This window comes from Zea mays, chromosome 6 (assembly GCF_902167145.1).
Source record: "Zea mays cultivar B73 chromosome 6, Zm-B73-REFERENCE-NAM-5.0, whole genome shotgun sequence".
In the NCBI taxonomy this organism is placed as follows: domain Eukaryota; kingdom Viridiplantae; phylum Streptophyta; class Magnoliopsida; order Poales; family Poaceae; genus Zea; species Zea mays.
Window position 1 is genome coordinate 140,172,824 of NC_050101.1, and position 27,937 is coordinate 140,200,760.

At 44.0% G+C, this 27,937-nt stretch overlaps 1 long non-coding RNA gene across 9 annotated transcripts; it reads right to left on the reverse strand.

Annotated features, from left to right (window-relative positions):
* Positions 1 to 221: 221 nt before the first annotated feature.
* On the reverse strand, positions 222 to 11,380 carry LOC103630097 (uncharacterized). Of its 9 annotated transcripts, XR_004850325.1 has the most exons (6): positions 11,046 to 11,380; positions 10,827 to 10,979; positions 2,626 to 7,064; positions 2,438 to 2,502; positions 2,251 to 2,318; positions 222 to 381 (listed from the first exon to the last, which is right to left on the reverse strand). It is a non-coding gene; the product is annotated as an uncharacterized lncRNA (long non-coding RNA). The 9 variants fall into 9 exon arrangements; XR_004850323.1 differs by having other exon boundaries at positions 222 to 2,318; XR_004850324.1 differs by having other exon boundaries at positions 2,275 to 2,502.
* Positions 11,381 to 27,937: the final 16,557 nt, after the last annotated feature.

Below are 27,937 nucleotides of genomic sequence, written 5' to 3' on the forward strand. Positions count from 1 at the left end.
TGTCACACATCATTCTTTTAAAAAGAAACAAGTTTTAATTCTCTAGGCAGGGCTAAGCCTCATTAGTTCTTTTTGTAAAACAGGTATCAAGGAGGATAATCAAATTCCAAGGAATGGCAATGCATCAACTGTTTCATCACTCAACTCCTATCACCTAATGCAGCATATAAGTGATAAAAGTTTTAAAACAACAAGGAGGTGGCAAATGCACCGGGGCTTGCCTGGGATAAACACTACGTTAGTGTTGTTAAATGATGACCACTTGGTGAGCATCTTCCGTCCCGGCACTTGGTTGATTCATCCACTTTAGCTCCGTCCATTAGCATCGTCTTGTGATTAATCCATCTCTTGTCCTCCATATCACGTGATCAATTAGTGTACCTAAATGATATGCATAATGCACATGTATGAACATAGGAAGGAATAATAAGACTAAACAATGTCACAAGGAAGAAAACTCAATATTACAGGCAAGATCTCACCAACATACATAATCAAACATGAGAGAAAATCTACACAATCATGATCCTCGAGTTAATCGAACCTAATTCAAACATTAGGCAACATAACTAAACACAAGCCTTAGGCTAAAGCATAACATCGATAGGTTACTACTTGTAGACTTATCAATTTCGGATACTTAATTTAGGTTTATGAATAGAAGTATTTCAACTAGTTCTTAGAACTACTAATCTAACCTATTAGGCATAACACATCAACCAAACAAATTATTACAATCATTCGATCAAGCAAGTAAACATTATCAAGATCATAGACATTTGTAAGACTATAAGCAATAAAGGGTAACATCACGGATAGACGAGAGAAGTGATAAATTTTACTACTTGCATTACTATTTCATTATGCACATACAAGGCCTAAATAGTCACTACTCAAATACATTCACCAAGGCATTTACTTCCTTCTCCAAAATGCTAAAGTCTAAAGCAAGCATTAAGAAAGAAAAGAAACAACCATTTGCCACTACAAGACTTCATTAATCAAGACAAGAACTAACCAAATATAAGTATCCTCACAAAAGAAACTCCAAGTAATCATTTCATATTTGCTGAATTTGTACAGCAGAACAGCAGCTAGTTGTTTTATTCATAACTTACACAATATTCATCAAAAAATAATAAACTAAGACTTTTTGGAAAGCTTATAAAGTCCTCTACAATTTTGGTATTATCATCACAATGAGATTCGACATATAGAAATGTCAAACAGTACTAAACGCAATTTCTGTCCAGATTTGGACAGAATTCGGCCACTCACTTTAAAATTCCATAACTGGAGTTTCAGACATCCAAATCAGGTGATCCTAGACTTTTTAGAAAGCTAATAGAATTGTCTACAATTCATTTATAATCATCTCAAGGTGATTCAATGTGTATCGAAGTCAGTTAATACAAACAAACATTACTGATCAGATTTGTACAGATTCAGAGATACTAACTCAAACAGCTGTAACTTAATTTATAAATCACCAAAAAGGGTGATCCAAAATCTGTTGGAAATCTTAAGAAAAGTATTACAATTCTTCTATTATTACTAAGGGCTGATTCTAAGTTTAATTTAGTCAAACAAAGCAATTTTCGAAATCAGTACAGAATCTGGACAGATTCTGAAACTGGACTTAGGAAAATCATAACTTCTAAACTGCTAAGTCTATGGTCATGAAATTTTTACACAAGCAAGATAAAGAAGTGAGCTACAACTTTCCTATATAACATGTCTACAGAAAACATGGTTTGCTTTGTTAAATTAGCTGCGCAATTAAAATTGTACCTATAGCTCTAAACAGTAATATATTCAATTTAGCTCCTATTTGGCTTCTACAACTGTCATGTGCTTAGTACTTCAAATACTACTAACACCTTATCTTAAAGTAGACTTAAAAACCATCTAATATAACACAGCATACATATTACCAATTAGATGAGCTAAAAGGACCATAACTACTTGAATAACCCACTAGAGCCCTAACGTGTGGAAATTTGGCAATTTACCCTCCCCCCTTGACATGTTCATTTACCAACTATCGCGCATATGGACAACGATGGATCTGAAAGTCGACACACAATATGCTTACACTACAGACAAGAAAATCATCGGCCACAACTCTAATCAATACAACAATCAAATTAACTAAATAGAGTAGCGAAATGGCTCGCCACATCACAATTCAACTCAACTCAATATTCACACGAACGACGATAGCCTTTTGATTGAAGTTTTCTATCGAACCTCTTGCAAGTGATGTGCACAAACCTTTTCTTCATCACCCAAACCCTGGGGTTCCTCTCCCCAAAACGCTAAGGATTTCAGTCCACATCAAACACAGAAACTCATATATGGTTAATATAAAGATGTAGGTACCAAGTCATGAACAGCAAGCCTCACCGATGAGGAACACAATATGTGGACTGCATACCAGACTGGCGGGGTCGCGGATGAGAAACGACGACAATTTCTTGGTTCTCCCATTTCGTCGAACACCTAGAGCACCGAACGGGATGGACATCGTCACTGTTAGGGCTACACAGACACGGCGAGCTGCAGGGACACAAAAACTTGGGCACCGAGAACCAAACTTGAGGAAAGGGAAGGGGAAAACAGCACCTGCGATGGGGGTGATTTCTTAGGCGAGCTCGCCATGGGAAGAAAACTAGGCGCCATGGAAGAGGCTCCTGCAGGGACGACGGCCGACGCGCAGCACGCAGGGGCACGACGGGGTTCACTGAAAGCCGGTTAAGGAGGGCTCTGGAATTCCAACAGAGACAGGGTTATGGCACGTGGTTGCACTGCTATCTTCCACCCATGATCCATGAATAGAGGGACACGGTGTGGTGGTTTAATGTGGCTTTGACAGCAAATCACAAGCAGCTGTGTCACCACCTTCTAGATAGGTTTCAAGTCTGCCACATTTCCTCCCCTTGGACAGTAAAAATATCCAACGTGACCCCCCTTTTTACCAGAACGAAATTCTTATTGTTTTGCACTTATCCAAAGTCATCTGGAAACAGCTAGTGGATGCAGATCTTTTTCCTGAGATATTTTCAAACTGCCTGATCTAGTTCAGTCGACAGCAACAACCACCTTGTCCCCTCCGTTTCTCCAATTTCTTTATAATGACAGAGCTACCTCTCCACATCAAATTTATTCCCTGAACATTGGTCTTTTAATTTGTTGTAGACTTTCAGAGTCAATACCTTACAGGTTTCGAGTTATAGATCTCCAAAGTGAGGCAGATCACACAGAAACCACATTGCAGTTTTCTGAAACTGAACCCAGAAATTGCAGACTGTTAAGGCAACTTTAAGGGTACTTAACTATTTATTTTATATGGTACCAAGTTAATCATTGTTAAGTAAACTTGTACACCAATATGTACTCTTCAACTTTTCTATAAAGATCCCAGTCCAAAACTGTCCAGAACAGTCACCATATAGCTCCAAATTTAAACCAAACACTAGAATTCAGATCTGTTCACTCTTCCTTATCTGAAAAATTAAGGACGTCTGACAGCCTATCTTTAGGGGTCAGTAACTCCACTTTTTATGTAGTACTGAGTCCATCTCCCTTCAACAAAGTTGCACATTCATAGATCCTCTACCATTTTGATATAATGGTCCTAAGCTAAAACCCAATGGACTGAATAATAAAAGGGCTTCAAAGTTGGCTTAGGCATAAAAGTTCAGAACCCAGAAATATCACTAAGTCTGAAAATTCAGATTTGAGGATAGGACTTTTGGGTCAAGTTCTCTAATAGTTCCATATGGACTTAGGGCTTCAACACTTAATAAAAGTTGTTCTCCTATAGTTACTCTACAATTTTACTATAGCAACCTTTTGCTAAAAGCCCACAGATTTTTTAAAAAAATACAGGGATCTAAAATAGATAAACCAAACTATTTTTAGTTGAACCAAAACTAAGATCTAAACGAGGTATAACTGAAAACTCTAGAAGATAAGCACAACAACAGCCCGCGAGCCCAAGAACCACCACGACGCTAACATGCCGGACACGCGGCAGTGGAGTGACGGAAGGCACGACACGTGGTGAGGAGTTGGAGCGGTGGCCGATTCAGATAAACGAAAGGGATAACGGCAGGGAGATAAGATGCGTCTGCGAAACTTCACAGAAACGATGTTACGTGTCGCAAATCGTAGGCAAGAAGTTATGCACAGCCGCCCACAGATTTGCACACGCCACGCGTGTCACGATGTCTGGCCACAGATAGACATGTGCAACGCAAGCATGAAAGAATTTCAAACGAATTTTAAGGAGCTACATTTGATTTCAAAAATTATAGTTTAGGTAAGACGTCGATGGCTCAACCCAAACAATATTGGATTCAATATTTCGGAAGATTACTAAAGTCAGGATTTTTACAAAATAAATTAGGACAATTTAAACAGATGGAGACAAACACGATATCAAAATCGTGATAGACAAAGATGATTAAAATGTAGTGTCCACTTACATTCACAGCTATCACGTGTTAACGTCCACACTCGTGGTCGAGTAGACGATAAACACCTGGGGTGTTACAGCCTTCCCCCCTTAAAAGAATCTCGTCCCGAGATTCAGAACGAAAGACTTCTAAGAGTAGAGAGGCGTATAACCCTGTCCATAATAGTGATAGCATAAACTAATTCCAAGCAAAGACGAGCATCTCAAAATGTTGCTTCTCTAGTGGGTATAGCACATACCACTTTAGTTTGACTAGAGACGTCAACAAACAAGCTATAACTGACAGAAAACACATAAGGTTCCATGTGTGCAGTTTTCTTTTTCTAATGACACTGTACTATCTGGGTCTGTTGAGAACGGTGGACAAATGGATAGCAATTACACAAACCATGAAAGATGCAACCTCTTGGGTAAAACACACAGAAAGAGGTTTACCAACAAGTGGTCATTGGAAATTCCTAGCACATAAGACGAGGATGAATGTCGAATAACATCACAGTTAACTCGTGGTTAGCCAGGGAATCCAAGTTTAAGGAAGATGATAAAAGTTTGAGAAAATATCAATGTAGTGATCCTCAAGGAGAGGCAAATTGGAACAGGAATACCAGCTTGCACCAACCGAACAAGGGTATGGTTTAGGATGAACATTTGACCATAAGAGAGCTACAAGTGGATTGTCAAGATTACAGACTCGAGATCCTTGTTTTTAAGTTTGAGTGCATCTCCAACAAGGGGATTACTGAAACATCTATTTGCACGAGTTTGGCCATGGAGTTGGAAGATTTAGAGAGGCTTTGAAGAAATGACAAAATTATGAATTAGATCTCATACAATTTCAAATGTTGAGATGATGAGGACATGACTTGGTCTAATTGCTAGAACTCCAATAATCTTGTGAAGAAAATGATCTTCACACAAGACGACATCTAGGATAGGTTGTCAAGAAATTAATATAAAGTTAGATTAAGGTTCACTAAACAGGGACATGACCTAGCTTTGGGTTTATGCAAACAAACTACCTGCATTCTACCAGCACACAAGCACGAAAACAAACCCAAGTTGCACTAGCGGTCAAACTAAGAAGAATCACATGCCACATAAACACATGTCTAAAGGACGCAACAAACAAAGCTAGAAATTGCTTATAAAACAGTAATACTTCATACAGTTTCCAATTATTTATTGTCGGAATAAAGATGAGAAAAGCATGTTCCTTCACAATCACCTATTATTAGAATAAAAACAATCACCTATTATTAGAATAAAGGTGAGGGAAGCATTTCTTGCGCAAACAACAAACACAATGCAACAATCAGGATGCATGCTCGTCCTATTCGTCCTCACGAATTTCACCAACATAATGTGGCAATAGCGTTCTATATCGGTGGCATAATTACGTCTCTCTCGATATATTGCTAGTCGTCAGCTACACATACGAGTTCGAAGTTAGTGTACCTGCAGAAAAATCCATCACAGCCCAATTCCCAATGATGCAATTCACACATGACAGTTTATCACAGTTTATACTCCATATATTGCTATATGGAGGCCAGCTCCTCATTAAGCGCCGAGCCACGCATAGGCGCCGCTGCCACACTTTAACCATAGGGCAGCTCATTATGGTAACTCACCTTCTTACCTGAGCATAGGTGCGTCGTTGCAAATACATTACACTTCTCGGTATTCCCATGTCTGTATACCCATACACATCCATGGGGTACCGATTCCCGGAAAAGTAAATACTCCACATCGCAGCCTTCATATATACATATGTGTAACATGTATATAATCAAGCGCTTTTTATACTCTTCCCTAGACCGACGTTTGTTCGGTCATACTCTCACATCTCACCTTACCTGAGCGTCGATCCATTCAAAACTGAATGGCCTCAAAAATAACATTACACATGTATGCATTACCCTTCCCAGGTTGTGGGTTAATATTCTGAACTAAGCCACCTAGTAGTCCTTAATTTAGGGCTTAATAGAGGATGTCGCTAGCATTATAGTTTTTTCAAAACTGTTTTTCAAAACCAAACAATGTGTTTAGTTGAAAATAGGTTTTCGAAACCAAAACTTTATTTTAAAAATATGTATGTGACCGTATATACTTAATTCAGCTCCGATACCAGCTGTCGCAGAACCTCCCAAGTTATCAGGCCCACATGCACCTGTCCTCGTTCCAAGGACCTCAAACGACTATGCATGTGCACCAAATAACTTAACAGGATCTGTCCGAGTGCCCCAAGGACCCCGGATAAACGACTTACCGCCAAGATCGCAAGATTAAGTAAACACAAATCACACACCAACATTTGCAGCGGAAATTTTTTATTACAAAATGGTTACAAGTTACAACATTTACAAGTTATAACAAGATTACAATATATATCATCGAAGTTGATTACAATAGAAATTGATTCAAAAAGATTACAATTTGAATGTATAAAGCATTTATAAGTTTTAAAATATATGCTAGCTTAAGTGACAATCCTCAATAAAGAAGCTAAAGACGGGATATACTTATAGAAGAAGGCCGAGCCCACCGGCACTTAGCACCATCCACAATAGAACAAAATTATAACCTGAAAAACAACAGGGAATAAAACCCTGAGTACGCAATTACTCAGCAAGACTTACCCGACTAAAGAAAAGACTCTCAAGGGTATGCTGGTTTGTTGGGAATCAAGGTAAAGCTCATCAAATTTCAAAGACACATTTTCGCAGAAAAGCTTACTAGTAGTGGATCCTTATGCCAAACTTTTACTTCACAAATTAAGTATTTTTCCTTAATCTAGATTTGCCTAATCTAGAGCATTCACTTGTTCTACACTAGCTTTATTTTAGCAGCTTTAGTTTCACTTGTTATCTACGATGAGGGTCGAAGATCCAGTCTTCATATCCGAGAAGTTCGGCGATCCGAATCGATTAATACCCAGCTAGGGATCTCCAACCACACGACATATGTAGCACTTAACCCTTGCATATGTCAACTCGCCACCGAGTTTCTCAAGACCAGAATGGGTTCACGCGACCCGAGAGCACAGCACTCCACCGTCCAGCCGTTGGCCTGGTTGGTACACGTTACTCTCGCCATGGTGCCCGCCATGTTTCCGAGAGTACAGCACCCCACCTTCCAGTCTCTTGCCACGGAGGGTACAAGCTACTCTCGTCATCTCTCCACTCCCAGTGCGTGCGAGCTGTTCTAGTATTGGTCCGACCGAGGCAAAGCTTACCCATGATGAGGCATGTGGCCAGTTAAAGGGTCCTAGATCAGCAGGCCAACAATCGGAATGGTCCTTAAGCGACACAGACGGGCGACCTTTCCTGCTCAACGTCTGGTCTCATCTTATTATTTAACACCCAAACCATATACCTGACAGAGGTACTATACTTGAATGATGAATTCATCACTACAGATGATGCGCTCACCATTACAAGTCCATTTTCATAAAACAAACCCATACCCAGTGTCACACATCATTCTTTTAAAAAGAAACAAGTTTTAATTCTCTAGGCAGGGCTAAGCCTCATTAGTTCTTTTTGTAAAACAGGTATCAAGGAGGATAATCAAATTCCAAGGAATGGCAATGCATCAACTGTTTCATCACTCAACTCCTATCACCTAATGCAGCATATAAGTGATAAAAGTTTTAAAACAACAAGGAGGTGGCAAATGCACCGGGGCTTGCCTGGGATAAACACTACGTTAGTGTTGTTAAATGATGACCACTTTGTGAGCATCTTCCGTCTCGGCACTTGGTTGATTCATCCACTTTAGCTCCGTCCATTAGCATCGTCTTGTGATTAATCCATCTCTTGTCCTCCATATCACGTGATCAATTAGCGTACCTAAATGATATGCATAATGCACATATATGAACATAGGAAGGAATAATAAGACTAAACAATGTCACAAGGAAGAAAACTCAATATTACAGGCAAGATCTCACCAACATACATAATCAAACATGAGAGAAAATCTACACAATCATGATCCTCGAGTTAATCGAACCTAATTCAAACATTAGGCAACATAACTAAACACAAGCCTTAGGCTAAAGCATAACATCGATAGGTTACTACTTGTAGACTTATCAATTTCGGATACTTAATTTAGGTTTATGAATAGAAGTATTTCAACTAGTTCTTAGAACTACTAATCTAACCTATTAGGCATAACACATCAACCAAACAAATTATTACAATCATTCGATCAAGCAAGTAAACATTATCAAGATCATAGACATTTGTAAGACTATAAGCAATAAAGGGTAACATCACGGATAGACGAGAGAAGTGATAAATTTTACTACTTGCATTACTATTTCATTATGCACATACAAGGCCTAAATTGTCACTACTCAAATACATTCACCAAGGCATTTACTTCCTTCTCCAAAATGCTAAAGTCTAAAGCAAGCATTAAGAAAGAAAAGAAACAACCATTTGCCACTACAAGACTTCATTAATCAAGACAAGAACTAACCAAATATAAGTATCCTCACAAAAGAAACTCCAAGTAATCATTTCATATTTGCTGAATTTGTACAGCAGAACAGCAGCTAGTTGTTTTATTTATAACTTACACAATATTCATCAAAAAATAGTAAACTAAGACTTTTTGGAAAGCTTATAAAGTCCTCTACAATTTTGGTATTATCATCACAATGAGATTCGACATATAGAAATGTCAAACAGTACTAAACGCAATTTCTGTCCAGATTTGGACAGAATTCGGCCACTCACTTTAAAATTCCATAACTGGAGTTTCAGACATCCAAATCAGGTGATCCTAGAATTTTTAGAAAGCTAATAGAATTGTCTACAATTCATTTATAATCATCTCAAGGTGATTAAATGTGTATCGAAATCAGTTAATACAAACAAACATTGCTGTCCAGATTTGTACAGATTCAGAGATACTAACTCAAACAGCTGTAACTTAATTTATAGATCACCAAAAAGGGTGATCCAAAATCTGTTGGAAATCTTAAGAAAAGTATTACAATTCTTCTATAATTACTAAGGGCTGATTATAAGTTTAATTTAGTCAAACAAAGCAATTTTCGAAATCAGTACAGAATCTGGACAGATTCTGAAACTGGACTTGGGAAAATCATAACTTCTAAACTGCTAAGTCTATGGTCATGAAATTTTTACACAAGCAAGATAAAGAAGTGAGTGTCATGTGGGGCCTCCCCTATAACCGTCGGAGGCGCGCAAGAGACGGGAGGCGCGCTGCAGAAAGAGCAGCAGCCAGTGCCACGTCAGCAGCAGAAAAGGAAAGCCAAGAAATCAGTGGCTAGAAGAAGGAAAGAATCAAAGGACATGCAGCCGCCACCTCTATAGAAGGAAGGGCGGCTAGAAGAAGAAATAAATTAGTAGAGATCCTAAATCATAGAGATCAGTTTCCTTTTAGTAGAGATCCTAAATCAGAAGGATTAGTTTCCCCTTTCTGTTACACCGTAGGCTATAAAGCCTTGTAGCTGGCTCCTTTGAGGGACAAGCAATAACACAGTTATTTCCTCCATTCTCCCTACCACTCTCAAGCCTTCGGAAGAGGGGTAAAACCTCTCCGGAGAAGACGGACCGGGGGTACGACCTACGTAGCCGAGGGCCCCCTTCCCTAGACTCTAAGGCCCTTGACAGTGAGCTACAACTTTCCTATATAACATGTCTACAGAAAACATGGTTTGCTTTGTTAAATTAGCTGCGCAATTAAAATTGTACCTATAGCTCTAAACAGTAATATATTCAATTTAGCTCCTATTCGGCTTCTACAACTGTCATGTGCTTAGTACTTCAAATACTACTAACACCTTATCTTAAAGTAGACTTAAAAACCATCTAATATAACACAGCATACATATTACCAATTAGATGAGCTAAAAGGACCATAACTACTTGAATAACCCACTAGAGCCCTAACGTGTGGAAATTTGGCAATTTACCCTCCCCCTTGACATGTTCATTTACCAACTATCGCGCATATGGACAACGATGGATCTGAAAGTCGACACACAATATGCTTACACTACAGACAAGAAAATCATCGGCCACAACTCTAATCAATACAACAATCAAATTAACTAAATAGAGTAGCGAAAAGGCTCGCCACATCACAATTCACCTCAACTCAATATTCGCACGAACGACGATAGCCTTTTGATTGAAGTTTTCTATCGAACCTCTTGCAAGTGATGCGCACAAACCTTTTCTTCATCACCCAAATCCTGGGGTTCCTCTCCCCAAAACGCTAAGGATTTCAGTCCACATCAAACACAGAAACTCATATATGGTTAATATAAAGATGTAGGTACCAAGTCATGAACATCAAGCCTCACCGATGAGGAACACAATATGTGGACTGCATACAAGACTGGCGGGGTCGCGGATGAGAAACGACGACAATTTCATGGTTCTCCCATTTCGTCGAACACCTAGAGCACCGAACGGGATGGACATCGTCACTGTCGGGGCTGCGCAGACACGGCGAGCTGCAGGGACACAAAAACTTGGGCACCGAGAACCAAACTTGAGGAAAGGGAAGGGGAAAACAGCACCTGCGATGGGGGTGATTTCTTGGGCGAGCTCGCCATGGGAAGAAAACTAGGCGCCATGGAAGAGGCTCCTGCAGGGACGACGGCCGACGCGCAGCACGCAGGGGCACGACGGGGTTCACTGAAAGCCGGTTAAGGAGGGCTCTGGAATTCCAACAGAGACAAGGTTATGGCACGTGGTTGCACTGCTATCTTCCACCCATGATCCATGAATAGAGGGACACGGTGTGGTGGTTTAATGTGGCTTTGACAGCAAATCACAAGCAGCTGTGTCACCACCTTCTAGATAGGTTTCAAGTCTGCCACATTTCCTCCCCTTGGACAGTAAAAATATCCAACGTGACCCCCCCCCCCCCTTTTTACCAGAACGAAATTCTTATTGTTTTGCACTTATCCAAAGTCATCTAGAAACAGCTAGTGGATGCAGATCTTTTTCCTGAGATATTTTCAGACTGCCTGATCTAGTTCAGTCGACAGCAACAACCACCTTGTCCCCTCCGTTTCTCCAATTTCTTTATAATGACAGAGCTATCTCTCCACATCAAACTTATTCCCTGAACATTGGTCTTTTAATTTGTTGTAGACTTTCAGAGTCAATACCTTACAGGTTTCGAGTTATAGATCTCCAAAGTGAGGCAGATCACACAGAAACCACATTGCAGTTTTCTGAAACTGAACCCAGAAATTGCAGACTGTTAAGGCAACTTTAAGGGTACTTAACTATTTATTTTATATGGTACCAAGTTAATCATTGTTAAGTAAACTTGTACACCAATATGTACTCTTCAACTTTTCTATAAAGGTCCCAGTCCAAAACTGTCCAGAACAGTCACCATATAGCTCCAAATTTAAACCAAACACTAGAATTCAGATCTGTTCACTCTTCCTTATCTGAAAAATTAAGGACGTATGACAGCCCATCTTTAGGGGTCAGTAACTCCACTTTTTATGTAGTACTGAGTCCATCTCCCTTCAACAAAGTTGCACATTCATAGATCCTCTACCATTTTGATATAATGGTCCTAAGCTAAAACCCAATGGACTGAATAATAAAAGGGCTTCAAAGTTGGCTTAGGCATAAAAGTTCAGAACCCAGAAATATCACTAAGTCTGAAAATTCAGATTTGAGGATAGGACTTTTGGGTCAAGTTCTCTAACAGTTCCATATGGATTTAGGGCTTCAACACTTAATAAAAGTTGTTCTCTTATAGTTACTCTACAATTTTACTATAGCAACCTTTTGCTAAAAGCCCACGGATTTTTTTAAAAAAATACAGGGATCTAAAATAGATAAACCAAACTATTTTTAGTTGAACCAAAACTAAGATCTAAACGAGGTATAACTGAAAACTCTAGAAGATAAGCACAACAACAGCCCGCGAGCCCAAGAACCACCACGACGCTAACATGCCGAACACGCGGCAGTGGAGTGACGGAAGGCACGACACGTGGTGAGGAGTTGGAGCGGTGGCCGATTCAGATAAACGAAAGGGATAACGGTAGGGAGATAAGATGCGTCTGCGAAACTTCACAGAAACGATGTTACGTGTCGCAAATCATAGGCAAGAAGTTATGCACAGCCGCCCACAGATTTGCACACGCCACGCGCGTCACGATGTCTGGCCACAGATAGACATGTGCAACGCAAGCATGAAAGAATTTCAAACAAATTTTAAGGAGCTACATTTGATTTCAAAAATTATAGTTTAGGTAAGACGTCGATGGCTCAACCCAAACAATATTGGATTCAATATTTTGGAAGATTACTAAAGTCAGGATTTTTACAAAATAAATTAGGACAATTTAAACAGATGGAGACAAACACGATATCAAAATCGTGATAGACAAAGATGATTAAAATGTAGTGTCCACTTACATTCACAGCTATCACGTGTTAACGTCCACACTCGTGGTCGAGTAGACGATAAACACCTGGGGTGTTACAAAGCCAATCCCACTCTTTTCACTAAGACTTGTGATGGTAATATTTTTGTGTGCCAAATTTATGTCGATGACATAATATTTGGTTCTACTAACCAAAAGTCTTGTGAAGAGTTTAGCAGGGTGATGACTCAAAAGTTTGAGATGTCCATGATGGGCGAGTTGACCTACTTCCTTGGGTTCCAAGTGAAGCAACTCAAGGATGGCACCTTCCTCTCCCAAACGAAGTACACTCAAGACCTTCTCAAGAGGTTTGAGATGAAGGACGCTAAGCCCGCAAAGACACCGATGGGAATCGACGGGCATGTCGACCTCAACAAAGGAGGTAAGTCCGTTGATCAAAAGACATATCGGTCTATGATAGGTTCCTTGCTTTATTTATGTGCTAGTAGACCGGACATTATGCTTAGTGTAGTGTATGCATGTGTGCTAGATTTCAATCCGACCCCAAGGAATGTCACCTTGTGGCCGTTAAGCAAATTCTTAGGTATTTAGTTGCTACGCCATGCTTCAGGATCTAGTATCCAAAGGGGTCTACCTTTGACTTAGGGCCTGTTTGTTTACCCCAATGGATTATATAATCTGGATTATTTTTGGAGGATTATATAATCTGGATTATATAATTTGGATTATATAATCTGAGTAGTCCTGTTTGTTTACCCAGATTATCTGGCGTGTTTTTGTTGGGCGGCGGGCTTCTCCGATCCGATAGGCGCAAAAACGATTCGGTAGATTATAATGGCAATGGTGGGTAATTTCTAGAAAACTTGAAAGGGTAGTGGGGAAGTGGGAAAAAAATAATCTGAAATAAGCACCTCCTCACTTGCTTATGGATTATCATAATCCAAGGGGTTAGATTATATAATCTGGGCAAATAAGCTAGACTGTTTGTTTGCCTCTTAGGATTATTTAATCCAGATTATATAATCTGGGGGGTAAACAAACAGGCCCTTAATTGGATATTTAGACTCCGATTATGCTAGATGCAAGGTTGATAGGAAGAGTACACCAGGGACGTGCCAATTCCTAGGAAGGTCCCTAGTGCCTTGGAGTTCAAAGAAAAAACATTTGTTGCCCTATCCACCGCTGAGGTCGAGTATGTTGCCGCAGGACAGTGTTGCGCGCAACTACTTTGGATGAGGCAAACCCTCAGGGACTTTGGCTACAATCTGAGCAAAGTCTCACTCCTATGTGACAATGAGAGTGCAATCTGCATGACGGATAATCCTGTTGAACACAGCCGCACTAAGCACATAGACATCCGGCATCACATTCTGAGGGACCACCAGCAAAAGGGAGATATCAAGTGTACCATGTTAGCACCGAGAACCAGCTAGCCGATATCTTTACCAAGCCATTAGATGAGAAAACCTTTTGCAGGTTGCGTAGTGAGCTAAATGTCTTAGATTCGCGTAACTTGGATTGATCTATAGCATACATGTGTTCTATGCCTTTGTTCATGTTACTTTATACATTTATGTAATTTGTTGCTTATTTATGGTGCTCAAGTTGTGCAAGGGATCCCCAGACCTCACAAGTCCATGTGTGAATGATGCACATATTTAGGGGGAGATATGCTACAACTTGACCCCTTGAGACTAACCTGTGTGTTTGAGTATACTTGATTTAGTCTCAAAGGTGAATTGAAAGGGAAAAGTGAACTTGGACCATGCAAAGACTTCCACTGCACTCCGCTATTAGGCTACTCACCTCCAAGTTCATACTTATGCTCTTATTGCCTTTTTACTCTTAATTGACAATTTTGGTGAGGCAATGGGGTTAAAGGGCCAAGAATGATCCCATTTTGGTGCTTAATGCCAAAGGGGGAGAAATTAAGGCCAAAGCAAATGGATCAGCTACCACTTGAGAATTTTGAAAATAGTAGAGTTAGAATTTTTTATTAAATTTGGCCTCTTGTGGGGGGAGAATTTTTTATTATGGCAAAAGGGGGAGTTTTTGGTACTTGATCAATTTTTTCCATTGGAACATCTCTCTCTGTGCCTAAACAAGTGTGTTTGACTTAGAGATAGGAAAATGAATTTGATTTGCAAAAACAAACCAAGTGGTGGCAAAGAATGATCCAAATATGTCAAAACTTGTGCAAAGACAATTTTGTTCTCAATTGCATTGATGTTGCACTTCTTTTGGTTGCTTTTGGATGTGTTGGCATAAATCACCAAAAAGGGGGAGATTGAAAGGGAAATGTGCCCTTGGACAATTTCTATTATGTTTTGGTGATTAAGTGCCCAACACATTTAATTAAGTTCTTATGTGCTAAATGAAGAGAAAAGTGCAAATCAAGACATGAGGTATGTTTCTAGACCTAGTACATTGTTTTGAGTACTAACATATTTTGTCTAAGTGCTAGAAATAGGAAAAGAAAGAATTGCAAAAGACTTGGTTGTGTGTAGCCAAAGTCCAGCTCGGCCTGGCACACCGGACTGTTCGGTGGTGCACCGGACAGTGTCCGGTGCGCGAGGCTGGTTTCCGGTGAACAGGCCGCTCTCGGGAAAAGTTTGGTGACGTACGACTATAATTCACCGGACTGTCCGGTGGTGCACCGGACTGTCCGGTGAGCCAACGGTCGCTAGCGCAACGGTTGGCCACGCAATCCGTGGGCGACGTGTGGCCCGCACCAACGGTCGGTAGGGGGCACCGGACTGTCCGGTGTACACCGGACAGTGTCCGGTGCACCAACTGGCCCAGAGGTACAACGGTCGTCTGCGCCAGAAAAGGAAGGAGATCGGCACCGGACCGTCTACAGTGACTGTCCGGTGGCGCACCGGACTGTCCGATGCGCCACTCGACAGAAGGCAAGGATGTCCTTCCTTGTTGGCCTTCAACGGCTCCTAGCTGCCTTGGGGCTTTAAAAGGGACCCCTAGGCACATGGAGAAGATACACAAGCTTACAAGAAACATTCTAAGACTCCAAGACTCCAACTTCACGCATTCGATTCTTTGAGATAGTGACTTGAGCTCCATTTGAGTTGTGAACTCCGTGCGTTGTGTTTTGAGCTCAAGTTGTAACTTGTGTGCGTAGTTGTGCTGCGATTTGTGTCTTGTGTGTGTTGCTCATCCCAACCTTACTCTGTGCTTTCATTGTGATCTTTGTTGTAAGGGCGAGAGACTCCAATCTTGTGGAGATTCCTCGCAAATGGGAATAATCATCTAAAGGAAAAATCGTGGTATTCAAGTTGATCATCGGATCACTTGAAAGGGGTTGAGTGCAACCCTCGTCTATTGGGATGCCACAACATGGAAGTAGGCAAGTGTTACTTGGCCGAACCACGGGATAAAAATCGTGTGTCTTATGTTGATCTTTCTATGGTTGTCTTGTCCACAAGAATTCACTTCTCAACTACTTAGTCACACTAACATTTCTATAACCAAGTTTTGTGGTTATTTAGTGTTGAATTTTACAGGATCACCTATTCACCCCCCCCCTCTAGGTGCTCTCATCGAACAAACAGGTCCTTACGGAGAGGCACTCGAGAAATCGCTCGAGTCCCCTTAAATGCCACAAGTATATCATCATAATAAAGAAGGGAAATAGCGTATCATTGATAAATCTCATCATGTTCATTGATTAATGTGAAGCACTAGCATAAAACTAAACCAGAATAATCCAACCCAAATAGGTAAGCAAGGACATGGATAACAAAAGCTAGTCAATCCTTAGGTATAGACTGTGTAAATGCGGAAAGTGAATTAAGGAATGTATAGGACATAAGTGGGTCAAGGGACACTTGCCTCCACCAACCAGCTGCTGCTCAGAGTCTTCTCGAGTTCTTTGGACTCCACAACCGGACCGTTATCTATGTGAGCGCAAACATACATCCATCTCTTTGAATTAGGAAATAAACAGTACAGCATACAAGGGAGTAGATAAACTGAATATGCATCAGATATGACATACGATTTGCATTCGCAATTGCTAGAAAGAGAAAAATAAAGGTCTCGCAGTGGTTAAAGCTATAGTCGAAGCGTATTACGTGTAGGTGTGTAATTAATCATTACTTCATCTAGTTCTACCTAGCCATACTAATAGGTACTAATCACATGCACTAATAGAGTTACAATATTTCCAATTGGTCGACATTAAACAAAGTCAATGATTAACTACATGAGATAACTAACGTGATCAATTTTTAAGTAGAGTTCAATTTCATTAAAATAAATAACATGCTCAACGCGCATAAAATACACTGGGGGAGGGGGGGTAGACGGGCACGTCTAGGGGTAGATGGGCACACCACGAGCATGGCGGGGCGCTTCGCGCCGCGCTGGGCAAAGTCGCGGGCAGGGGGCCACGCCATGCAGAGGCACCACGGCCGCGCGAGCCGAGGCCGCGCCATGCCAGGGCGACGCTGTGCCCGGACAGGGAGCAGCGCGCAAGGAGCCACACCGAGGTGGACATGCCGCGGGCACAGGCGGGTGCGCCACGCCGCGCCGCGGGACTGCTGCGCGGGGAGGGGCCGAGCGCAAGGGGGCCGCGCGCCGGCCAAGGCCGCGCCGGGGGCCGCCGCGAGCCGCCATGCCGCGCGTGCGCCGGGGGCGAGATGCATGCACCGGGGGAGGGCGGGCGGGCCAGGCAGCGCCGCGCCGCGGGACGGGGGCGAGCGCGCCAGGGCAGGCTGCACGGGGAGGGGGCTGGGACCGTGCGCGCCAGGGGCACCACGGTCGCGCTGGGTCAGGGCCGCGCCGGGGCGGGGGCGAGGCCGCACAAGGAGGCCGCGCGAGGCCGAGCGAGCGCGCCGGGCAGGGGCCGGGCCGCGCCATGGCGAGGCCACGCCAGGGTGGGGAACGAGGCTGGGGCGGGGGTCGCGGCCAAGGCCACGCGCCGAGGCAGGCGAGCGTGTCGAGAAGGGCGAGGGCGGGCGCAGGCGAGCGCGCCAGGGCCGCGTGCTGGACAGGATGGGTCGAGCGTGCGGTGCCGAGGGGCGCCGAGGCCAGGCCGCGCCATGGCTGAGGAGGGGAGGTCGGGCACGCCGCGGGGAGGGGGCCGCCGAGCTGGGGGAAGAAAGGGGCGAGGGAGGGAGGAAGAAGAGGAGTCGGGGCTCACCACGGGAGGAGCGAGGTTGGACGGCGTCGTGGGGCGGCGAGGGCATCTAGGAGATGTGGGAGAGAGGGATCGCGCGAGGGAGAGAGAGACATGCACGGGGGGGGGGGGGGGGGGGGGGGGGTAGAGGGGAGAGAGAGGAGGCAGTTTTGGGGAGGAGGTTTGAAAGGGAAATGTACCCTTGGGCCATTTCTAAGTGTTTTGGTGATTTAGCGATCAACACAAGTGCCTAAGTGTAAGAGAGGTGGACAAAGTACAAATCAAGGATAAAGGTATGTTTCTTAGACTTAGTACATTGTTTTATGGACTAATGTATTGTGTCTAAGTGCTGGAAACAGGAAAAATCCAATCGGAAATGTCTTGGCTCGAGCAGCCAAGAATCTACTGAGTCTGGGAGCACCGGACTGTCCGGTGGTGCACCGGACAGTGTCCGGTGGTTCACCGGACAGTGTCCGGTGCGCCAGGCTATCTTGAGCGAAGTGGCCGCTCTCGGGAATTCACCGGCGACGTACGGCTAAAATTCACCGGACTGTCCGGTGTGCACCGGACTGTCCGGTGAGCCAACGGTCGGCCGGGCCAACGGTCGGCCGCGCAATCTGCGCGGGACACGTGGCTGAGCCAACGGCTAGAAGATGGCACCGGACTGTTCGGTGTGCACCGGACATGTCCGGTGCGCCAACGGCTCCAAGTCTGCCAACGGTCGGCTTCGCTAATTAAGGAAGGAAATCGGGCACCGGACAGTGTCCGGTGTGCACCGGACTATCCGGTGCCCCCGATGACAGAAGGCAAGAATGGCCTTCCAGATTTGTGCTCAACGGCTCCTAGCTGCCTTGGGGCTATAAAAGGGACCCCTAGGCGCATGGAGGAGGACACCAAGCATCCTTTGAGCATCATTGATCACTCACACTTCATTCTTGCGCGCTTGTTTGACATTCTAGTGATTTGAGCTCCGTTCTAGTGTGCTAGTCTCTTGAGCTCAAGTCTGGGTTTTGCGTGTGCGTATTCGCTGTGATCTTTGTGTCGTGTGTGAGTTGCTAATCCCTCCTTTGCTCCGTGATTCTTTGTGAACATCTTTTGTAAGGGCGAGAGGCTCCAAGCTGTGGAGATTCCTCGCAAGTGGGATTAAGAAAAGCAAAGCAACACCGTGGTATTCAAGTTGGTCTTTGGACCGCTTGAGAGGGGTTGATTGCAACCCTCGTCCGTTGGGACGCCACAACGTGGAGTAGGCAAGCGTTGGTCTTGGCCGAACCATGGGATAACCACCGTGCCATCTCTGTGATTGATATCTCTTGGTTATTGTGTTGTGTTGAGATCCTTCTCTAGCCACTTGGCAAATTACTGTGCTAACAATTAATCAAGTTTTGTGGCTTAAGATTTTGAAGTGTTATAGGATCACCTATTCACCCCCCCCCCCCTCTAGGTGCTCTCAATTGGTATCAAAGCTGTTCTCTTCAAGAAAGGGACTAACCGCCCGGAGAGATGGATCCTAAGGGCAAGGGGATGGTGATCAACGACAAGGAGAAGGAGACCTTCGTCAACGAGCCCAATGATGACAGGCCCACTGACTCAGGCTCGGGCCACAAAAGAAAAGACGGGAGGAAGAAGAAGACAAGGCGCATCAAGGAAATTGTCTACTACGACAGCGACGAATCTTCCTCCTCCCAAAAGGACGACGACGACCACGATAGACGAAAGACGGTTAACTCAAACTTTTCTTTCGATTATTCGCGCATCCCGCATAGTTCAAATGCTCAATTTCTCCCCATTCCACTTGGCAAGCCCCCTCACTTTGATGGAGAGGATTACGGATTTTGGAGCCACAAAATGTGTACTCACCTGTTTTCTCTCCATCCAAGCATTTGGGAGATTGTGGAAAGTGGAATGAAATTTGATAGCTCGGATAGCCCTGTGTTTATTAATGAACAAATTCATAAAAATGCACAACCTACTACTGTGTTGCTAGCCTCTTTGTGCAGGGACGAGTATCACAAGGTGAGCGGCTTGGATAATGCCAAGCAGATCTGGGACACCCTCAAGATCTCTCATGAGGGAAACGACGTCACCTTGCTCACCAAAATGGAGTTGGTGGAGGGCGAGCTTGGACGGTTCGCGATGATAAGGGGCGAGGAGCCGACACAAACATACAACCGGCTCAAGACCCTTATCAACAAAATAAGGAGCTACGGGAGCACGCGATGGACGGACCACGACGTCGTCCGCCTAATGCTAAGGTCATTTACCGTTCTTGATCCTCATTTGGTGAACAATATACGTGAAAATCCCAGGTACACCAAGATGTCGCCCGAAGAAGTTCTTGGGAAATTCGTTAGCGGGCGAATGATGATCAAGGAGGCGAGGTACGTGGACGACGCCTTGAATGGTCCGATCAACGAACCGCAACCCCTTGCTCTCAAGGCAACACGAAGCAAGGAGGCGCTACCTAGCAAGGTGGCACAGATTGAGGCGGCCGGACTTAATGATGAAGAGATGGCTCTCATCATCAAAAGATTCAAGACGGTGCTTAAAGGTCGCAAGGGACAGCCAAGCAAGACCAAAGCCAAGGGGAAGCGCTCATGCTTCAAATGCGGTAAGCTTGGTCATTTTATTGCTAACTGTCCCAACAATGATAGTGATCAGGATCAAGGGAACAAGAGGGAGAAAAAGAAGAACTATAAGAAGGCAAAGGGTGAGGCTCATCTTGGCAAGGAGTGGGATTCGGACTGCTCTTCGTCCGACTCCGACAATGAAGGACTCGCCGCCACCGCCTTCAACAAGTCATCCCTCTTCCCCAACGAGCGTCACACTTGCCTCATGGCAAGGGAGAAGAAAGTAAGCACTCATAATACTAGTACTTATGCTTCTTCAAGTGAGGATGAGTCTAGTGATGATGATGAGATAGATTACTCATGCTTATTCAAGGGATTAGATAGAACCAAGGTAGACAAAATTAATGAATTGATTGATGCCTTGAATGATAGGAATATACTTTTAGAAAAGCAAGAGGATTTGTTGTATGAAGAACATGATAAATTTGTAGAAGCTCAGAAATCTCTTGCTCTAGAAATTAAGAGGAATGAAATGCTCTCTAGTGAATTATCTTCTTGTCATGAAACTATTGCTAAGTTAAAAAGTTTTAATGATGATTTAAATGCTAAACTAGAAGTAGCTAGTAAATCTAATTCTTGTGTAGAAATTGTTGAAACTTGTAATAGGTGTAAAGATTTTGACATTAATGCTTGTAGTGATCATTTAGTTTCAATTTCCAAATTAAATGATGAATTAGCTAGTCTTAATGCCCAACTTAAGACTAGCAAGAATGAATTTGACAAGCTAAAATTTGCAAGGGATGCCTACACGATTGGTAGACACCCCTCAATTAAGGATGGACTTGGCTACAAGAGGGAAGCCAAGAACTTGACAAGCCATAAGGCTCCCATCTCCGCCAAGGAGAAAGGGAAGGCCCCTATGGCTAGTAATGTGCAAAAGAACCATGCCTTTATGTACTATGATAGAAGACAACCTAGAAATGATTATAGGAGTTATAATGCCTTTGATTCTCATGCAATGTTTGCTTCTAGTTCTTCTTATGTGCATGATATAAATGTTGGTAGGAGAAATGTTATTCATAATATGCCTAGGAGAAATGTCGTTAATGTTACTAGGAAAGTTAATGGACCTTCTACAATATACCATGCTTTAAATGCTTCTTTTGCTATTTGTAGAAAGGATAGGAAGATAGTTGCTAGAAAATTAGGGGCAAGATGCAAGGGAGACAAAACTTGCATTTGGGTCCCTAAGGATATTTGTGCTAACCTTGCAGGACCCAACATGAGTTGGGTACCTAAGACCCAAGCCTAAATTTGCCTTACAGGTTTATGCATCCGGGGGTTCAAGCTGGATTATTGACAGCGGATGCACAAACCATATGACGGGGGAGAAGAAGATGTTCACCTCCTACGTCAAGAATAAAGATTCCCAAGATTCAATAATATTCGGTGATGGGAATCAAGGCAAGGTAAAAGGGCTAGGTAAAATTGCAATTTCCAATGAGCATTCTATCTCTAATGTGTTTCTAGTGGAGAGTCTTGGATATAATTTACTATCTGTTAGTCAATTATGTAATATGGGATATAACTGCTTATTTACAAATGTAGATGTGTCTGTCTTTAGAAGATGTGATGGTTCACTAGCTTTTAAAGGTGTACTAGACGGCAAACTTTGCTTAGTTGATTTTGCAAAAGAAGAGGCCGGTCTAGATGCATGCTTAATAGCTAAGACTTGCATGGGCTGGTTGTGGCATCGCCGCTTAGCACATGTGGGGATGAAGAACCTCCACAAGCTTCTAAAGGGAGAACACGTGATAGTTCTAACTAATGTTCATTTCGAAAAAGATAGACCTTGTGCAGCTTGTCAAGCAGGGAAACAGGTAGGAGGCTCTCATCACACCAAAAATGTGATGACCACATCAAGACCCCTGGAGCTGCTACATATGGACCTCTTCGGACCCGTCGCCTATCTAAGCATAGGAGGAAGTAAGTATGGTCTAGTTATCGTTGATGACTTTTCCCGCTTCACTTGGGTGTTCTTTTTGCAGCATAAGTCCGAAACCCAAGGGACCCTCAAGCGCTTCCTAAAGAGAGCTCAAAATGAGTTTGAGCTCAAGGTGAAGAAGATAAGGAGCGACAACGGGTCCGAATTCAAGAACCTTCAAGTAGAGGAGTTTCTTGAGGAGGAGGGGATCAAGCACGAGTTCTCCGCTCCCTACACACCTCAGCAAAATGGTGTGGTAGAGAGGAAGAACAGGACGCTCATAGATATGGCGAGGACTATGCTTGGAGAATTCAAGACCCCCGAGTGCTTTTGGTCGGAAGCCGTGAACACGGCTTGCCACGCCATCAACAGGGTCTATCTTCACCGCCTCCTCAAGAAGACGTCGTATGAGCTGCTAACCGGTAACAAACCTAATGTATCGTATTTTCGTGTTTTTGGGAGTAAATGCTACATTCTAGTGAAGAAGGGTAGGAATTCCAAATTTGCTCCCAAAGCCGTAGAAGGGTTTTTATTAGGTTATGATTCAAATACAAAGGCGTATAGGGTCTTCAACGAATCATCGGGTTTGGTTGAAGTCTCTAGCGACGTTGTATTTGATGAGACTAATGGCTCTCCAAGAGAGCAAGTTGTTGATCTTGATGATGTAGATGAAGAAGACGTTCCAACGGCCGCGATACGCACCATGGCGATTGGAGATGTACGGCCTCAAGAACATTTGGAGCAAGATCAACCGTCTTCCTCAACTATGGTGCATCCCCCAACCCAAGGTGACGAACAGGTACCTCAAGTGGAGGCGCATGATCGAGGGGGAGCACAGGATGTTCAAGTTGAAGAGGAAGAAGCACCTCAGGCACCTCTAACCCAAGTTCGAGCGACGATTCAAAGGGATCATCCCGTCGACCAGATATTGGGTGATATTAGCAAGGGAGTAACTACTCGCTCGAGATTAGTTAATTTTTGTGAGCATTACTCTTTTGTCTCTTCTATTGAGCCTTTCAGGGTAGAAGAGGCCTTGCTAGATCCGGACTGGGTGTTGGCCATGCAGGAGGAACTCAACAACTTCAAGCGCAATGAAGTTTGGACACTGGTGCCTCGTCCCAAGCAAAATGTTGTGGGAACCAAGTGGGTGTTCTGCAACAAACAGGACGAGCACGGGGTGGTGACGAGGAACAAGGCTCGACTTGTGGCAAAAGGTTATGCCCAAGTCGCAGGTTTGGACTTTGAGGAGACTTTTGCTCCTGTGGCTAGGCTAGAGTCAATTCGCATCTTGCTAGCATATGCCGCTCATCATTCTTTCAGGTTGTATCAAATGGATGTGAAGAGCGCTTTCCTCAACGGGCCGATCAAGGAGGAGGTGTACGTGGAGCAACCCCCTGGCTTCGAGGATGAACGGTACCCCGACTACGTGTGTAAGCTCTCTAAGGCGCTCTATGGACTTAAGCAAGCCCCAAGAGCATGGTATGAATGCCTTAGAGACTTTTTAATTGCTAATGCTTTCAAGGTTGGGAAAGCCGATCCAACTCTTTTTTACTAAGACTTGCGATGGTGATCTTTTTGTGTGCCAAATTTATGTCGACGACATAATATTTGGTTCTACTAACCAAAAGTCTTGTGAAGAGTTTAGCAGGGTGATGACGCAGAAATTCGAGATGTCGATGATGGGCGAGTTGACCTACTTCCTTGGGTTTCAAGTGAAGCAACTCAAGGACGGCACCTTCATCTCCCAAACGAAGTACACACAAGATTTGCTAAAGAGGTTTGGGATGAAGGACGCCAAGCCCGCAAAGACGCCGATGGGAACCGACGGACACACCGACCTCAACAAAGGAGGTAAGTCCGTTGATCAAAAAGCATACTGGTCCATGATAGGTTCTTTGCTTTATTTATGTGCTAGTAGACCGGATATTATGCTTAGCGTATGCATGTGTGCCAGATTTCAATCCGATCCTAAGGAGTGTCACTTAGTGGCGGTGAAGCGAATTCTTCGATATTTAGTCGCTACGCCTTGCTTCGGGATCTGGTATCCAAAGGGGTCTAACTTTGACTTGATTGGGTACTCAGATTCCGACTATGCTGGATGTAAAGTCGATAGGAAGAGTACATCGGGGACGTGCCAATTCTTAGGAAGGTCCCTGGTGTCATGGAACTCTAAGAAACAAACCTCCGTTGCCCTATCCACCGCTGAGGTCGAGTACGTTGCCGCAGGACAGTGTTGCGCGCAACTACTTTGGATGAGGCAAACCCTCAGGGACTTTGGCTACAATCTGAGCAAAGTCCCACTCCTATGTGATAATGAGAGTGCTATCCGAATAGCGGAAAATCCTGTTGAGCACAGCCGCACAAAGCACATTGACATCCGGCATCACTTTTTGAGAGACCACCAGCAAAAGGGGGATATCGAAGTGTTTCATGTTAGCACCGAGAACCAGCTAGCCGATATCTTTACCAAGCCTCTAGATGAGAAGACCTTTTGCAGGCTGCGTAGTGAGCTCAATATCTTAGATTCGCGGAACTTGGATTGAAATGTAGCATACATGTGTTTATGCTTTTGATCACGTTCATTCTGCATTTTGTTGCTTATTGTGGTGCTCAAGTTGTACAAACACTCCCTGGACCTCACAAGTCCTGTTTGCAAGTGATGCACATATTTAGGGGGAGCTATGCTACAACTTGACCCTTTGAGACTAACCATGTACTTGAGTTTGGTTGTTTTAGTCTCCAAGGAGAATTGAAAGGGAAAATGGTGGACTTGGACCATGCAAGACTTCCACTGCACTCCGGTGAAAAGAGTAACTTTACCAAGTTCATCTTTATACTCTTATTGCCTATTTGCTCTTAGTTGAAGATTTTGGTGAGGCAATGGGGTTAAAGGGCCAAGATTGATCCCGTTTTGGTGCTTGATGCCAAAGGGGGAGAAAATAAAGGCCAAAGCAATAAATGGATCAGCTACCACTTGAGAAATTTTGAAAATAGTAGATTAGAGTTTTTGGTTTGTCAAAACTCTTTTGTTGTCTCTCTTGTCAAAAGTTGGCTTCTTGTGGGTAGAAGTATTGATTTTGGGAAAAAGGGGGAGTTTTTGAAATCTTGAATCAATTTCTCTTGGAATGACTCTCTTTATGTCTTAACATGTGTGTTTGACTTAGAGATAGAAATTTGAGTTGGATTTGCAAAAACAAACCAAGTGGTGGCATAGAGTGATCCATATATGTCTAAATTGAATCAAAACAATTTTGAGGTCTTATTTGATTTGATTTTGTATTTGTTCTACTTGCTTTATGTTGTGTTGGCATAAATCACCAAAAAGGGGGAGATTGAAAGGGAAATGTGCCCTTGGGCCATTTCTAAGTGTTTTGGTGATTTAGTGATCAACACAAGTGCCTAAGTGTAAGAGAGGTGGACAAAGTACAAATCAAGGATAAAGGTATGTTTCTCAGACTTACTACATTGTTTTATGGACTAATGTATTGTGTCTAAGTGCTGGAAACAGGGAAAATCCAATCGGAAATGTCTTGGCTCGAGCAGCCAAGAATCTGCTGAGTCTGGGAGCACCGGACTGTCCGGTGGTGCACCGGACAGTGTCTGGTGGTTCACTGGACAATGTCCGGTGCGCCAGGCTGTCTTGAGCGAAGTGGCCGCTCTCGGGAATTCACCGGCGACGTACGGCTAAAATTCACCGGACTGTCCGGTGTGCACCGGACTGTCCGGTGAGCCAACGGTCGGCCGGGCCAACGGTCGGCCGCGCAATCTGCGCGGGACACGTGGCTGAGCCAACGGCTAGAAGATGGCACCGGACTGTCCGGTGTGCACCGGACATGTCCGGTGCGCCAACGGCTCCAAGTCTGCCAACGGTCGGCTTCGCTAATTAAGGAAGGAAATCGGGCACCGGACAGTCCGGTGTGCCCCCGATGACAGAAGGCAAGAATGGCCTTCCAGATTTGTGCTCAACGGCTCCTAGCTGCCTTGGGGCTATAAAAGGGACCCCTAGGCGCATGGAGGAGGACACCAAGCATCCTTTGAGCATCATTGATCACTCACACTTCATTCTTGCGCGCTTGTTTGACATTCTAGTGATTTGAGCTCCGTTCTAGTGTGCTAGTCTCTTGAGCTCAAGTCTGGGTTTTGCGTGTGCGTATTCGCTATGATCTTTGTGTCGTGTGTGAGTTGCTAATCCCTCCTTTGCTCCATGATTCTTTGTGAACATCTTTTGTAAGGGCGAGAGGCTCCAAGCTGTGGAGATTCCTCGCAAGTGGGATTAAGAAAAGCAAAGCAACACCGTGGTATTCAAGTTGGTCTTTGGACCGCTTGAGAGGGGTTGATTGCAACCCTCGTCCGTTGGGACGCCACAACGTGGAGTAGGCAAGCGTTGGTCTTGGCCGAACCACGGGATAACCACCGTGCCATCTCTGTGATTGATATCTCTTGGTTATTGTGTTGTGTTGAGATCCTTCTCTAGCCACTTGGCAAATTACTGTGCTAACAATTAATCAAGTTTTGTGGCTTAAGATTTTGAAGTGTTACAGGATCACCTATTCACCCTCCCCCCTCTAGGTGCTCTCAAGGTTGACAGGTGGGCCCCACCAGGGCGGCGGCGTAACCGCCTGCGCGCGCGGCGCGTGTGGGGAACACGGGGGCGAGCTGAGCCGCCGAGCCGGCTGGCCCAAGGGGGAAGGGGGGAGTAGGCTACGCCAGGCTAGGCCGCAGGCGCGTCGCCGGGCTTGGGCCGCGCGTGCGGGAGGGGTGGCTAGGCCGCGAGGCTGCTGGGCCGAGGGGGAGGGGAGCTTGCGGGGAGATTTTCCTATTTTCCCTTTTTTGCTCTTTTTCCCCACCTAGATTCATATTTCACCAATTCACTCAACCACAAACAGAAAGATGCATGATCCGTCATGATGCAACAACCAAGGAAAATATTTCTAGGGTTTACTCACACAAGGTATCGAGCTAAATCTCGCTAGAATCTTTGAAAATGAACAAAGCATAGCGAGAAGAAAAGAAAGAGGAAAGGTAAAGCCTGAATTTGGTGAGTGCTGGAGAAAGAAAAAATTCAACTCTCAAATTCGAGGCGTTACAGTGCGGGACCCACCTTATAGGCACGATCTTCTTCTTCCCCATGGTTCTCCGGCACGCACTGACTGAAGGATGCCGCCGCGTAGATCCTAGCTAAATGGCCTAACCACCTCTGCACCTGTTGGCGTCAACCACGCTAGGACTATAAAGACTTCCGGGATCTTGTCATTGGGGGTGTGTCAAAATTTCTAGCCACCTCCGTCCGAGAAATCGTGAGAGGAGAGAGCGTCGGTGGTCACCGCGAGCGAACCTTGTCTCAGTCGCCAATCCAGCCTGGGAA